Source organism: Cryptotermes secundus, unplaced genomic scaffold, assembly GCF_002891405.2.
Source record: "Cryptotermes secundus unplaced genomic scaffold, Csec_1.0 scaffold60, whole genome shotgun sequence".
Classification (NCBI taxonomy): Eukaryota; Metazoa; Arthropoda; class Insecta; order Blattodea; family Kalotermitidae; genus Cryptotermes; species Cryptotermes secundus.
The window spans coordinates 991019-1007286 of NW_019731568.1; the positions used below are offsets into that span (position 1 = coordinate 991019).

Consider the following 16268-nt stretch of genomic DNA (forward strand, 5'->3'; position numbering starts at 1 on the left):
CCCCCCCCACAAAAGAACAACCACTCCACGACGACTATGAGGATTTGAAGATGTGGCTCCACTCATTCCTGATCTTAGCACTGAGAGGAAGTGAGTGGTCAGCTATGCGTTTTGGTCTCTTCATCCCAGGAAGGCAATAGCAGCCTTGTTTGGAGAGTAGCCTTTGCTCTGTAAATTTAGCTCCGAACATATTATTATTGCATGTCCCTTCCGAGAATCAATTCCCGGACATACACTTTATAGGGGGTCACATTTCTGAGCTAAACATCCCGACTCACAAACCTTCCATCGAACATCTGTCTGTCTGTGGCTCTACTGCCCTTTGTTGAGCCTTGGCCGCTTTTTCAGTTCCTTGATCTTTTTACACAGATGACAGGACTCCTTGGACGGGGGATCAGCCTGTCGCAGAGTAAACTCACACGGACATCCATGCCTCCAGTGGGATTCGAACTCACGCTCCTAGTGTTTGAGCTGTTTAGAGAGACTAGCATAGGACTTGTAGAGAGGCACAACCTCCTCACAATGTGTTCGTTGCGTACATTTTGTGTAAAGACCACAGGACAACAGTGGCTCCCGACAAAGAGAGAGGACGGCCACAGCAAACAAGCACGTTCCATGTTCAGGATGTGTTGAAAGTCTAAACTTCGTAATCGAGATACGAGTCCATTCGACACAATTCAGCAGCTAAGATACAAAGGAATGATAAAGCAACATTAATTGCTTATGTGTGGAATGCAACCCTCAGAGGACAGACGTGTTGTCTTCGTTTGTTCCTTCCAGTATGCAGTAAATTAACAATATGTGATCAAAATGGTGCCTGCAGGTTGGGGAGAGGGACGCATTTATGTATAGAAATGCCACGAAAAGGACTCGAACCTGCGATCCAAGTGTATAAGTAGCTTCAAACCTAACATACACCTTAATAATACACGTAGTACATGAATATAGGTTTTATACATATTTTTATATACGACGTATCGAAGTATTAATTGTAACATTTTCTTTTTCTCCTGCAAGATGGCTTTATTCTCATTTGGTAAGCAATTGGAGGTACTTTTCAGATCCTAATAAAAAGTTATCATTAAAACACAGAGAGGCAGCATTTGATTTTATTATGGAACACCCAGTATTTCCCAATATTTTTGCAAGGGATTCTTTGTATTTTTTAAAAAATCTCTGTACCTTTTCAACGTAGTGTAGTATACGTTTCATCAGACCAAGTGCTGATAATCAATCTGAAAAGAGCAGTAATATTTAAATCAAGCACGGTACCTAGAGCAAAATGTCGAGCCCCGTATCAAGGCACAGGCTCTGTTTGTGTTGCCTGAAGCGCCAGCAGATTGTGCTGACAAGAGCCTGAAGCCATGACGGAATACAAGAGATTTCGGCACTGGACGAAATTTTGTAATAGAGTAACGCTATGTGGTAGTGCAGGGGTAGCAAGAGGTACGAACCAGGGTTAGGTTACATACACGATTGCACGGATTTTCGTTAGATATTACGCACAGGCTTACACGTACTTAAAACCACATGCTATTTATTTTTAACCGCAAATTTGTGTACAAATGAAGTTCATAAAACTGGGAGGCTGTATACCTCTTACTGAAATTATCCTGGTTACTGACTTCTTCCAGTTTGGGCATTTAAATATATGCACTGGAGAAAAATGCAAATCTCTTACGCAGACACGTACATTTTAAAAATTAACACACATATAAAGTATTAGGATTTATCTTCGAATAAGACGTCTACAGATGGATAATGTAAATATTCCAAAAAATGCAGGTAAATTACCGGAAAATTACTCCTACGTATAACATACTAGTATGTTATAACAAAGCCGGCCACGGTAGCCGAGCGGTCTAAGGCATGTACTGGCTTCGCTCGCTTGGAAACCGGGATCGTGGGTTCAAATGGATGTTTAGTTTGTGTGTGTGCGTTTTCTGTGTTTGTGTACAGATAGAGGCCTTGCGACGATCTGATCACCCGCCCTAGGAGTCCTACCGAATGTGTAAGATTTAGAAAAACAGAAGTGAACGGAGAAGTTCATGGAGGTAGGCCTAGGTTCACTGGGGCTGTAGTGCCAAGGAAAAAAAATGTTATACGAAAAACATAATATTTATACATTTCTCCACAGAAGATTTACAGCCAACAATTTTAGGTTCTGAAATCTAAAATATTCTTAATTCTATTCTGAATATTGAGAAATTTTCAGAGCTCTGGAAAGGGTATATTATTGTATGTTTGCATCTGTCTGTTACAGTTACGATAAAACTGACTACTAGTTATTGAGGTATATCGTTGTTATCATCTAAGCTTATAAAACTCGATCCAACTTTCCTCTGTTAATTAACTTCATATTTGGGGGAAATTATTGGGTATAATCAGCTTGATGTCTGATATAATACAAAGAGTTTTCTAACTTTGTTGACCGGTTCACGGCTGTGTGATTCACGGTGACCGCAGCGCCGCTTACTGCGAGGCGTGTACGAATTTTCCAGTGAATAAGTATGCCTGATGGCTGATAACATTTGGAATAAAGGGAAGTAATTAACTTACGGATCACTTGATAGCGTTATTTTTCACTGCGAGAAGTGCGATTAATGCGTGGGAGTTTGTTTATGATTTGTCAGCAGTAGGCAACAGTTATCACCCCACTAGCAATTTGTTCTCAGTTACAGTTAGTGAGTAGTGCCGGACGTCATAGTGCGGTATTCTTTAGAGGAACGTGTATTTCTGTATGACACCTATGTGAAATGCGGATCTGATGGGAAGTGGAATGTTACTGAAGAAAAGTGGCAGTGAGGTAAGAGATTAACTAATATGAGTTATTTATAATTTCAAGAAAGGCAGTTATTATACTATGAGAGAAGTAGCATGAAATATTCTCATTAAATTAGTTTTTTGTAAGAAAATTTTTCCTTGGCATTACAGCCCCAGTGGGCCTAGGCCTACCTCCATGAACTTCTCCGTTCACTTCGGTTTTTCTAGATCTTACGTATTCGGTAGGAATCCTTGGGCGGGTGATCAGCTCGTCGCAAGGCCTCTACCTGTACATAAACACAGAAAAACGCACACACACAAATTAAACATCCATGCCTTGAGTAGGATTCGAACCCACGATCCCGGTTTCCAAACGAGCAAAGACAATACATGCCTTAGACCGCTCGGCTACCGTGACCGGCCGTACGAAATTACTTAAGGTAATTAACTCTGCTTTTAAGAAGAGTCGCATATATACGGGGATGGGTTTTCTGTTCAAAATATTCCGAAACAAGTAATTGTTTTATTGGCCCTCTCTTAAAAGTAACCCGTAGAAGACCCCATAATGAAGTCCCGTAAGACAAGGAGAGCTCAGCCTCAATCGAATGAGGTAATCAGCTTGAAGGTCTAAGTTAATTTTATGTCCATTTATTGGGCGAGAACGTATAAGGGAAAAGAAAACACGCCAGCGCTTGTAGAATAGTAACAATACAGTTCTAGATCTAAAAGCAGACAAATCGAAGTATATCTTGATGATTTGTCACAAGAATATAGAACAAAATTCTATTATAAAGACGGCTCATGAAACATTTAAAATGCAGGCAAACTCAGATATTGTGAAGGGCAGTAAAGAATAAGATTTTCATTCAAAAAGAAATTAGGATTGGATTAACTAAAAAAATTCTTGCAAGCAAGGAATTCAAAATGCTTTGCGTTTCCTTCGCCCTTCTAAAAACGTGAAGATTACAATAAGCAAAACTATAATTTTACCTGTAGTTTTGTATTGGTGTGATATTTGATCTTTCATATTCAAGGAAGAACACAGTTTGAGGCTCTTTAAGAATTGGTAACGAGAATATTTAGACTTCAGAAGATCGAAGAATGTTACAGGATGAGAGGTTTCACAATTTATTCTGCTTAGAAAATATAATTAGTGCAATTAAATTAGGGATGGGACCGCATGGAGAGCAGAGAACTATATAAGTAATTTCTATCTAGTGGTCAGAGTTCCTGGCTACAGATCCAGAGGCCCGGGTTCGATTCCCGGTGCTACCAGATTTTCTTTGTGGTAATGGGTCTGGAATGGAGTCCACTCAGTCTCGTGAGAATAGTTGAGTGTGGCTCCTGTCTAGAAAACCGAAATTAACGGCTGTGGGGATTCGTTGCGCTGACCACGCGAAACCCTCTGTCTGCAAAAGTTGGCACTAACTTCGCCGACAAGCGGAAGTCGCTCGGTCGGTAGAGTTCGCTTGCGGACTAAAACCACGGAGTTTTTTATTTTTTCTATCAAGACATCTGAAAGAAAGAGAAAGCTTGGAAAACAAAGGTGCATCTCTCTCTCTCTGGCTCTACAGTCCTTTAGACCTTGGCCACTTTTTCAATTTCTTAATGCTATACACAGTCGGTAGGACTCATCGGACAGGGGATCAGCCCGTCGCAAAGCCGCTATCTACTCACAGAGCAACATAAACACAGATTAAATGCGCTCAAACATCCATGCGTCCTGTGGGATTCGAACCCAGTGTTCGAGCGGGCGAAGTTGGTTCAAGTCTTCAATATGGCAGCCACTGTGATCGGCACTAAGGTGTACGTGTGAGGTTGATATTCATATGTATCTTTAAGAAATAAGATTGTGTGTTGTCATCTGGATTCATTTCACTTAGGATATGATTCATTTTCAGGCTATTACAAAGGCAACAAGAAACTTCCATCTCCCTAAAGAGTGATGAATTTTTTGACCAGCTGAGCGACTGTTAGTTTCTCAAGAAAGACTGAACTTCATTCCCTGCCATGTAGAAGTCTGTTGCCGAATATGTGCAAGCATAAGAAAGTAGCTGACCTACAAGAAAGGAACACAAGAGCATCAATTTTCAAGTCTGTACAAGACCTTGTATGCATACATTTGTCTGCATGTTAACTGCAGGCTGGCGTTACTGGTGGGTCACGACCGAGTTCACTGAGTCCTGGTGCGTGCAACCGTGACAGAACAATGTAGTCTACCCTGTGATGTGTGGCATCAAAACAGTTTCCATCAATTCTTCAACCAGCTCACATTTTCTCCTCTTCCCTGAAAAAACGTCCAATACTCTCTAATCATTTTTCATTTAGATCTGATATTGAATCAGCATAAAATCCACGGCTTGACACATGTCACTTAGCGGCACAAAAGCCGACAACGCATCCTCTTAGTGTCAATGTCTTCTGCTTCTTAGAATAAGCTACATTACGTTATGGAGATACTCTGATTAAAGTGAGGAAATGCTTGGTATATCTCAGCTCTTGTCTTATGTCTAAATGCCTTAGGATTAAAATGTACAGGCTATACTTATGTGCCTGGATAATAAGGATATGTAACTAGATCTTCCGGTGTGAAGGAAAACGAGACTGGGGGTGTTTCAGAACAGAATGTTGAGGAGAATTCTTGAACTCAAGAAAGAGGAAGAAAAAGGTGGGTGAAGAGAACTGTACAAGTATAATGACGAGCTTCCTATTTTATACCCTCTGGTATTCTTTGGGTTAGTAATTCAAGGATTATCAGGTGGGCGGAAACATAACAGATAAAAAGGACATAAAAGAAACTTTTGAAACTTTAACAGGAAAAATCAAAGGACGTGACTTCGTAGAAATAATGATGATTGAAATATAATACTGAGATATACCGTAGAGAAACAGATTTTGAGAACGTAGATTGAAGTAAACTTGTCCAGTAACGAGTACAATAACGGAATTTTGCAAACAGAACCTATTGCACGGAAATTGGGCACTTTACTACATTGTTTTAACTGCTTAGTATATGCAAGGTCCAAGGAGAGAGAAACACAATTATGGACAACAGGTAATCAAGCTTGCATAGTGTCTTTCTCATGGTAGTACTATAGAATTCGTCAAGACTGATGAAAATTAATAATCGAAAAGTAAATATACTTATTTGGGAGAAATAAAAAATTAAATGGCATAACAAATAAGGAATACTAAGAATAAATCCTGAAATTTGGGAGTGTATAAAAGTGGGGAATTTCTCCATAAGTTTACTAACTGCCAGATTTAATAAAACAGTGCATCATGGAGTTTGTCAGAGCAGTCGGTAAGTACAATAACTTCCGAACCCGGTACCTTTCGGATACATATTTATATTGTTATCTCTACACTCTTCTTCTCAGTGATTATGTATTCCATGATTTTACAATGACTGTACATGTCTATGAACGTTGCCTGGTCGGAAAAGAATGAAAATATCTTGACAGTCCAATTATTAAGGTTACGGAATAGGATAATTAATTATAGCCCGAAAACCACTGTCAATCACTCCCGGATAACGAAGGTTTGTAGTCACGGAGAGTGACTTTCTTTTTGTGTTCCCTGGCAAATGGAATTTCTTATTAAATCTACGATTATATTAGAGTCCATGATGGTTACACATTTAGATAAAGGTCATAATATTGCAGTAGCATATTACTTTCCGCGTCACCATTATGCTGTAAATTGGCTGTTTATTATACGGAAACTTAAAATTTCTCCAGTTCTTATAGAAATGAACGCGGATGAAACTAAGTTTATGTTCGTACGTCGTCGCTAAATTGCAATGAAATATTATAATACAACAATGGTTAATAAATATTTTGAAATTGTAACAAATTTGGAATAACTGGTAACTATAATAACATATGTGTTCTTTGTCCTGTGTAGGTGGCGGGCTGATCCCCACCCAAGGAGTCCTACCGACTCTCTGTATGGCCAAGGAACTCTAAAACAGCTGCCAATGTTAATGATGAATGATAGATGTAAATTTTGAGGTTTTCACGGCGATGACTATGAAGAAAGTCGTCTTCTGGGTTTTGGCGCCGTGTATTCTTCGTTTTGGCCGACGTTTCGGAGGAACGTATCGCCTCCATCTTCAGAGCAGGTGAATGGCTTCGAATGCAGAGAGCAGCTACTGCTACTATAGCTACTGCTCTCTGCATTCGAAGCCATTCACCTGCTCTGAAGATGGAGGCGATACGTTCCTCCGAAACGTCGGCCAAAACGAAGAATACACGGCGCCAAAACCCAGAAGACGACTTTCTTCATAGTCATCGCCGTGAAAACCTCAAAATNAATATTTCAATCGGAAATTCTGAAGTACAACTTGGAAAACGGAGGCCTAAAGTGGGTGGGTGACTGAATGGAATTTAAAAGAAAGTGTAAAGGAAAAGTAATTAATTGACTCAGTATGGGGATCAATTTCGGCATTTTGTGAAAGTAGTAAGAAAATTTCGATTTCTATTAATTACAGTGAATTCCATATTCATCGGTTTGACCGCCGCCCTCACTGTGTTCCGCGGAGTGGCTTGTGTCCCTGGAAAATGTTGATTAAATTCAAAGCATGTAAACATTCCATTTACAATAATCCCAGGGTCTACTCCAAAGAACATATTTTTTAATATTAATCTAGATGATTGGGTGATCTCTTCTGGATATTTAAAAATGAAATATTATAATAAAATTGTTCAAGAGCTTCGGTTTCCCCTGCTAATAACTGTTCCACCAAGCTCCACACTTTTACCAGAAGCTGGCACAAGAGGACCATTTGAAGCTGCAGCACCAAGGGACTACCTTGCACCACTCCCACATATCAAAGTTATTTAAATACAAAAATATGCCTGAGACGGCATGTACAGTCCGCTACACACACTTATATGTGTCCAAGCCTCCAATTCATGGATTATAAATTTCTTTCTGTGAAATGGGTCAAAGAATGCGGAATTAACCTAGCATACCCCTGAGGTGTATACATCCGGGCTTACATATCTTGCTTCATTATTAATGGTAACTTCATATGATGAAAAACTTTGTTCAGCATCGAAGGCTGTGGTGGTGCAGGAAAGCCTGGGAACTTACCTCACTCTGCTTTGGAAGAAATGATGAACTACATGCCCTCAACATTGTTAACTTCCGTATATTAAAGACCCTTACCACATCGAAATCAACGTTTCCTAGTTCATTCAATTGGCTTTGTTACAAAGCATCAGATGGTTGGATGGTTCTGAGCCCTGAATTTGAATTACTATGGGATACCACAAAATCCCTCAGTTCTCGAGAGCGGAATGGAATCCAGGACCTTCTGAACACCAAGCTGCGATGCTATCAACTACCCCGCGAATGACAGTGTACTAAGAGAAATAATGACATAGTTTTCGTTTCCAAACAACATATCTTTCCTCTATCAAAATAATTTCTTCCTTAAGACTACATACAGAACTTCCCTTTAAGTGGTAAGCATTCCTACTTCATATTACAGAGATTCCGGGTAAAATTTTGGCCAGGAAATTTCACAGTCCGTAAAGACCGATGGCAGGACAATTCCTTAAAGTCGGTCACGGAACTTTCTTTTCACCTCATTCTCAATTAATCCGTTGACAGACATGTCACGAGACGCTGGACATTCTGAGCTACTGGCAGCTTCGTTACATAAGCCGCGAAGGTAACAGAAAGGTAACGCTATCTCTCTAATATACCGTGAACGCACGTAGGGTAGTGAGACATCGAGATTCCCATATTATCTAGACAGTCGGCTTACAGATGGCGGTAAGGATGTCAGCCTTACGCGCCGGTCGCCCTTTACCACCAGGAATATTGCTGGCACTTATTTCTATTAGAGGCTGAGTCGACCGCAGGGCCATAGTGCGGCTAGAAGGATTAGGTCAATTGAAAAATCCAATGACATCATCGGGATTCGAACCCGCGATCTTCCGGCTTGTAGCATAGTGCCTCAACCAACTACGTTACCGCGTGATTCCTATATAAATCATAAATAAATGTATATTAATATTAGTCGTAACAAGGAACAGGTGTTAACAACTTTTTCCGGGTTTCGAAAGTAACCGAGACTTGTGATGGCGATGCGCACGGCGCGGGTTTGAATCCCCGCACATTTAGGTGTTGTGTTATGCTGTCTTGAGCATGCACATAACTTACATTAGGATAACCCCGTCCTGTTAGACTCACCGAGTATCCAAGAAAATGTAGTTTAATAAGCGAAAACTGAAAAAGATACCGCTTCAAGGCCTAAAAGGATTAAAGACTGAAGTGACAACTCTGCTAATAAGATTTCTTTAGAAAGCAACTGATAGCGCCTGTGAGAACTGCATTAACATGTACCTGACTGGGCAGATTTACAGCAACTTTTGCGAAACAACCAATTACGAGTCTCTATAAGACGGAACGGAATGCTGGGTTTATCTGTCAACTTGCAGTTCAAAGCCCTCCTGGACCTTATCCGGTAACGGAATCTACTTTACAGGGCTTATATAGTTAACTCTGCATTCTGAGTAGGCCTACATAACGGGCCAAATCGGTTCGTTAATTGCCCTTTCTTCTTTTATTCTTGTACTGGACAAAATTATTGCCTCTGTGTTAATGTTTGATTGTTCAGCATAAAAACGTCTTAGCTTCCAATTGTCTTACGCATATTTCAGACACTTTTATTTAAGGAATGAACTCTTGGCTTATTCTCACCGTTACTTTAATAGCTTTTAAAATTTTAAAATTATCACTTGTCGTTGAGAAGAGCACCAGCTCTAGTGAAGCGCTCTTGGAAACTGGGCTTTATTTAACCGTTACGGTACTGAACAAATGACGCCTTCGGCATGCAACAAAGGAATAAGTGCGAGAAGAATGACTGAACAATCACAATTAAAAACAAAGGTAGAAAATAATAAAGTAAAAAAAGTAAATTTGTCCCTATGCTTAAAGTAATTATGCACTACGCCATCAAGGCATATGGAGGAGTGGATGTATAGATCCACATTTTCTTGACCTCGGCACTAGCTGGAGTTGAGTGGTCAGTTTCACGCCCCGGCCACTCCACCCCCGGTACCCAGTGGATAGATGTTGTATGGCCCCCAGAGCCGGTTTGGATGTTACGAAGAAGAGAAAATTCTTGACACTACGGGGACTCGAACTCTGATCCCTCGGTCTTCCAGCCCGTAGCTAGACGCTATACTGACTACGCTACCCCTGCTCCACAAAATAATAATAATAATAATAATAATAGAGTATGAGATGCCGCGACAGCGTAATCGGTATAGTGACTGGCTACGGGCTGGACGACCGAGGGATCGGAGTTCGAGTCACAGTGGGGTCAAAAATTTTCTCTTCTCCACGTCGCCCAGACCGGCTCTGAGGCCCACCCATCCTCCTATAAAATGCGTACGTGGGCACTTTCCTCGGAGGTATAGCAGCAGGGTCGTGAATATGATCACTCACCTCCGACTAGTGCCGAGGTCAAGAATGCATGGATCTCTACATCCACTTCTCCATACTCCTTCATGACGTAGTGCCTAATTGGCTAAGCACAGAGACAAATTTATCTTTACTTAGTAGGACCACAGACAGAAGAATCTGAGAAATGGACAGGGGTATATGATTACAAATTTAACAACTTACACTCTTGCCATAATATTGTCACTATAGTTGGCTCAAAAGCAATGAGCTAGTGGACACGTGGCATTAAAACGGCTAGAGGTGATGTCCAGTTAGCTCCTGCTGACGTACCCAACAGAGTAAATCACCTCAGGAAGGAAGCAAATCCAGTTTCCGAAACGGTGTTCTCTTTGTAATATAGGACAACGAACAAGATCGACAAATCCAAAAATCCTGATAAATTAATCAGGTACACCGGGGATAAGAACTAATTTTCCGGCACTTGTAGGTGCTTTTCGGTAGCAGAATCATCAGTAGAAGAGCCCATACAAATTATAACAAGATTGTTTAGCATAAGGACCAGAGTTCAAGGAGCACCTTCATTAGCGAGAGCAGTGTGCGTACGCCTGTCTTTATACACTCATTGTTACCAGAATCTCAGCTGTGGAGAAAGCACTAGCTTATACGTACAACAAAGGACGCAGAACTTGTCACTATGCATACACGCAAACCTCAGTGCAACTTTGTATATACACGTATTTTGCAAACACTCTTATATGAAGAGCACTATCTTCTGGGACATAACGCTGGCTTGCCACCTCTTTTCACGCTGGTGTCTTGCTCGGCTTATTCAACCCTGATGATGGAGACGATATGTTCCTCCGAAACATAAGTTGACTTTCAACGGACTATACAGAGCAGGTTCCCAGGAGACAGTACTATTAATAACCACCGGTGTGCGAACCTCAAATCATACAATTCTAATAATTTTTATTGTAAAAAATTATGAAATAACTACCATCGTCTTAGTTTTAATTCCAAAAGGAAGCTATAGTATATATACTGCGTACACATACGCACGCCGGTTCCACAGTAACATATCCATACATAACTACAGCTTGTGTTAAATGGTGTATTGTACTTTATTTTACAACCCTCTTATTATATACATTTTACAGCGTTAAATGGTATTCGCTTAGTGGGTGGTGGAGTCCAACTGGGTCCACTCGGTACGGCGGCCACTGATTGGCCTATTGTAGCCTGCCCCGGGTGATTATGATGATGGAGAATTTGGTGGAATGAAGATTGGCAGGGGAAACCGAAGTACTCGAAGAAAACCCGCCCAAGCGCTAGTTTGTCCATCACAAATCCCACTTGACCAGACCCGGGATTGAACCCGGGCCGCAGCGGTGAGAAGCCAGAGACTAACCGCTTGAGCTATGGCGCGGCCGCGTTAAATGGTAAAATGAATGATGAATTGGGAAGGAGATGGATGGAAAATTTTTGTGGTATAGTCGAGGTAGAGAGTGCGGAAAGCCATGACAGACATCAGTTAGGATAGACAGTGTCCGGCGGGAAATTCGAATTGACTAAATAAAATTAAAGAATGTTATCTCTTCACCAACAAATGTGATTCTATTAAATGTTGTAAATAAACTACATTAGAAGCTAAAATTTAGGTTGGTACAAAAACAGACGAATAAGAAACTAAGTAAAATTGTAGGAGCATGTTCATGTTTTGTCAGCCCATTATATGACTAAAACACTATAACAAATGAATTCCTTAAAATGCAACTAGGTTAAATTGTTTGAGAACGACAGTAACAAACAAAGTGCGTTCACGAAGAATGAAGAGCAAATTGAATTCTGAGTATGACTTCAGCAATTCAGTTCGGAGACGGCTTATCCATTTACTATATATAAAAACCAAAAAAATTAAAACAAGGCTGCAAAAATGACGCTGATATTTTACTAGACAATTATGCGATGAAATATGCTCTCTACGTGAAATAAGAAATAATTTCTGCTGAAAACGTTTCGGCCTAAAACAGAAAGCGTAAAAGTACGATTGAAATTTCTCAAGTTTGGAAGGAATCAATATATGAACCACAATAGAAATTCAGAAAATTGCCCTAGGAGTTTAATGTAATTACTAAGTAAAATAGGTAAAGCTGTGTGTAACGGCGCTATGAGAGGTAGAGACTCCCACATTTTCTAGACAGTCGGCTCACGGATGGCTATGAGGTCAGCTTCATGCGCCTGCCGCCCTTTACGCTCACGAAGATTCCTGCTACTTATTTCTAATAGAGGCTGAGGCGACTCCAGCGCCATAGTGCGGATAGAAAGATAGGCAAGCTTAAAAAAACTAATGACCTCATTGGGAACCGATACCGCGACCATCATGCTCGTGGCATAGTCCCTCAACCAACTACGCTACTGCGTTCCCACATTTATTAAGCGTAACGAGATGAAGATACGTGTGGTCCGTATTTTTAAGAGTTTTCTTAACTCGAACACTTCAGAAAACACTATTGAGCATATGAAAATGAAGGTGGATGAGAGAGGCAGAACACGTGATCTAAGTAATATGAGAACACACAGACTTTGGTCGGGAAATCATCAGAGGAAGTGCACATGGAAGATGTAAGGAACTGATGACTGGATTGAACTGGCTTGCTAGGAAATGAACTGTCTGGTTCATAAAGGGACTGTTTAGAGTCCAGAAAGCCCTTAGACTGTACTGCCAGTTAAGCTAAATGGTACTGTGTTAGGAGAGACAGCTTTCAAATGAATGTAACAAATGCACTGGAGAATAACGAGTATGGAACATTTATACTTGCTTGCGTTTGTGGATTAATTATGCATGGATAAAGGTTTAAATGATAGGTACAGAAATCTGTTCACCTGAGAAGGGATCCAAGTAGCAATTTGTCAAATTAAAAGTAGGTAGTAAGTTATGTGTGTCATTTCGGGCCATTAATTCTGATTACATTTTAGTACAGAAGGCAGACTGTAATTTTTCAGTCGTTGGCTACCATTCGTAACCAGTGAAGATAACACAACTATCCTGCCTTCTAGAGCAGCTTTCTTAAGAGCAAGAATGACACATGGAAGCTAGTTTTGCTGGACAACGAAACAATGGCTTTAATTTAAATTATCTATAGATTAACTCCTCCTAGTTGCGTTCCCATTGTTCCTAAGGCGACTGGTTAAGAAATGCGGTGAGTGGATTGTATTCCAGGAAAGGCTACTGGTCTCTCTCTCCACCGTACCCAGACTGGCTCTGGACCTACATACTCGTAATATCCTAGCGACACATGCGGGGCAACTTACTTCAAACCGGCCGGAGCTTTAGGCTGATCACTGACTCGTACCTAATGTCGAGGTTTACTTTCACGCCCCTCATACACCCTCATCGAGGGGCGCTTAGACCATGGCGTGCGTTAGCTCTTATTTTTCCTTATTATTTCAGATAATTTGGTAGAAACGAGCCGTAAAGAAAAATACTTACATTATTTATCAAGCCGCTGAATAAATATAAGTAAATATTGAAGGAAAGAAGTTAAATTTTACGATCATTTTACGTATTGAATTTCCAGGGCAAAATTGCAGTAGGCCTATGAGAACAGGAAAACCAATCATTCGTCAGTTTGTCGAAATGTATAGACAGTGTGACAATTAAGTTCCCGAACTGAGGAAAAAAAACCCACAGAAAAAGATAAAAATATTTATTAATGTTATCACTCAATATAGTCCCCACCTGCCCCCGCACAAAGTTTACATCGCTCATACAACGAATCGAATGCCCAAGAAAACGCCTCTTCTCGTATCGCCTTCAATTCTCTCGTCACAGTCTGCTGGGTCGATGAAACAACCTCGAATCTCGTTCCTTTCATTGCAATTTTTAATTTAGAAACTAATAAGAAAGTAAATCGACCCTAAATCAGGGGAGTAAGGTGAACGGGATAACACGGGAATCCATCGTTCATCCAAAAACTCGGAGACAACGCCCGAAGAATGCGTTGGTGCATTGTCGTGCAGAAGATACCAGGATCCACTTTCCTGAAACTGAGGCGTAACGCGATAAACTCGAGCGATCAATCTCTTATTCACCTATTTATAAAATTTGCCGTTTACAGTCTTTCTCCAGGCACAAATTTGNTTCTCATTTTCTGAGTTTCAAACACACTTGTTCTCGATAAAAGTTCTTCACATTACGTACTTTTCAACATTTCAAACGTTTCAGTAGCTTTTTTCATTAATTTTACACAGACTTTAATAGCTTCTCTTTGTTCCATTTTTAAGTCTTCGACACGAAGACAAAACAAACTTCACCAAAACAATTGTATTCCTCATTTGCACCAACCAAACAAGTTGAATCTTGCACATCATATAAAAAACGTACTCTCTAACTAGTCCTTTCATCCCTTTCATCCCTTGCTGTTCATTATTAAATAAAAAAGCTTTGAAATCACGAGGAAATATGTTTTTTTATTTTAGATAAGCCGAATGTAGAAGGACGAAGTCACAAACAGGCTTCCTTATTTAGACATATGCTGTGTCGTGGTGGTCAGACTCCTCGGTTTTTATTCTTTCCTCACCCCCTTTACATAAATTTCATATGTAGCTTGCTTTAAAATGCGCCACACCCTTCCAATAATTTATCATTCAGTTATCCTAGTGTAACAAATTCAAGCAGCTACCTGAAAAAACGACGCTATATAAACAGAGAAATAAGAACAATAATATTGCAGTCATATTATTAGGACACCTCATTGCATAAGATTATGACAGGCTACACAAGCATTTCAAATAGGAGACGTAAGAAGTAATTACATACGTGAAATAAACTCAGATTTTACAAAATAATTTAGCTTATAACATAGTGTATAGTGCATAACGCACCGGAGGGCCCACTCGGTTACGTAGGAAAATTACTCTAAGTACATGACAGATTAATTGAAATTAAAAGCCGAACTTGAAGAAGGCACATGTGTGCCGAAACATGTCGTCCTAGACAGCAAATTCCACTTTCCGGGAAGTGTGTTGTGTTGACAAGAATATAATTATATTATCTATAGCAATCCACAGAACAGGACAACGAAATCTGACATATACCTCTCTTACACTGTTGCGAATTAGGTGAGTGCAAAAATATAAAATACTGAAGCAGTGACACTAATTATCTTTATATGGATCATAATTCAATTTTAAGACATATCTAAGAGTAAGTCTTGGTCTGCCAGTAATTTGTACCTGATAATCTAGACTTCATTAAGATCCACAATTTTACATGAAATATTTGTCGATATTAATTAACTATATTGAATTCTGTCGCGCTTCAATTAGAACAAGATTATCCATGACACGGTAAGAACCGACAAGAGTCCCTTGTTCCACTGTTCATCTCAAGCGAATTATTTCACCTCAGTGATGTCGCGAGAGACCGAATTAGCCTGGAGCCAATCAGGAGCCGAATGAAACCAAATGTATCAGATCTGAGATTAATCGCCAGCTGGTTTTTGCTGTAGAGCACCACTCAGGGCCCGCCTGGCTGTCTCTGGGGGGCCACCAATGCAATGTACATGGGGCAATCATCACACCATGCCCTTTCATCTGCCTGCAGTGTTTATCAGCCTAGCAATGCGATAGTAACAACTCTGTCAAAGAGATCAGAGAGTTACAGCTGATCATGCAACAACGGCCAATGTAACTTGTCAATAGAGAGAGTTGCGTATCTCTTACGTCACGTATGGGGCATCGCGGTTCTCATTCTGGAGATTTTTGGTTCGATTCTGGGTTCAGATACTAGGGTGTCCTCAATGAAGATTCTGTGGCTGTCCTAACACGCTCCACGCAAATTTTGGGGTTAAAGGGGTCTCGAATTCTACCTTTCGCATGTTTTTATTCCATCGTTCACGATAAAGCATCCTTCACTGGGAGCGATACATAAGTTACGCAGTTGAAAAAGCGTTGTTAAAAAACTGTAAAATAATAGAGAAGTACAGGGTTTGAGGCTGAACTCCACGCATTATCGCATTCAACAGTGCTCAAAAATGAGTGGCTGAGCAGCTTCACGCTCGGACCCCTTATCCGCGGTATAA

The 16268-nt window shown here is 40.4% G+C and overlaps 1 protein-coding gene across 1 annotated transcript in view; it reads right to left on the minus strand.

The window, feature by feature from the left end:
• LOC111867047 (protein TANC2) overlaps window positions 1–16268 on the minus strand; it is a 634194-nt gene that overhangs the window by 492260 nt on the left and 125666 nt on the right. The gene's annotated exons all lie outside the window — the stretch shown is intronic.